An 812-nucleotide genomic window follows, 5' to 3' on the forward strand; every position below is an offset into this window, starting at 1 on the left:
CCCCCACATGGAAGGGGAATCCCACCCAAGTGGGATTCCCACCTTGGGTAGGTTTCCCTATCACATGGAAGGTTTTTGGTTCGGGTCTTATTCGGAGACTTGTAGTCCAACACTTGGGGCTTCCACCTATATAATGAGGGGCCAAGGGGAGGGGGCCGGCCACCCCAAGACCACAAGGTGGCCGCACCCTCTAGTGGCCGGCGCCCCCCTCTCCCAAACCCTAGCGGCCCTCTCTCCTCCACCACATCCCGCACGCTTAGCGAAGCTCCGTCGGATTTCTCCACCACCACCGACACCACGCCGTCGTGCTGTCGGATTCAAGAGGAGCTACTACTTCCGCTGCCCACTGGAACGGGGAGGTGGACGTCGTCTTCATCAACAACCGAACGTGTGACCGAGTACGGAGGTGCTGCCCGTTCGTGGCGCCATGATCAAGATCTTCTACGCGCTTTTGCAAGCGGCAAGTGATCGTCTACCGCAGCAACAAGAGCCTCATCTTGTAGGCTTTGGAATCTCTTCAAGGGTGAGACTCGATAATCCCCTCGTTGCTACCGTCTTCTAGATTGCATCTTGGCTTGGATTTCGTGTTCGCGATAGGAAATTTTTTATTTTCTATGCTACGTTATCCTACACTGAATCGACGAGAACCCGGCAACGCCTACAGCGTCGTGCTTGAGCTTGAAGTAGGGGCCGAACTCTCGAACGCCATGGAGGATATTCATGAACAAACCCTTTCTCATCCTATACCGGCGCCGAAAATTGTCGCGTCATCTGCGAAGTAGTCGTTTTGCAGCATGGTATGTCCCTCCATC

The sequence above is a fragment of the Lolium rigidum genome, chromosome 6 (genome assembly GCF_022539505.1).
Source record: "Lolium rigidum isolate FL_2022 chromosome 6, APGP_CSIRO_Lrig_0.1, whole genome shotgun sequence".
In the NCBI taxonomy this organism is placed as follows: Eukaryota; Viridiplantae; Streptophyta; class Magnoliopsida; order Poales; family Poaceae; genus Lolium; species Lolium rigidum.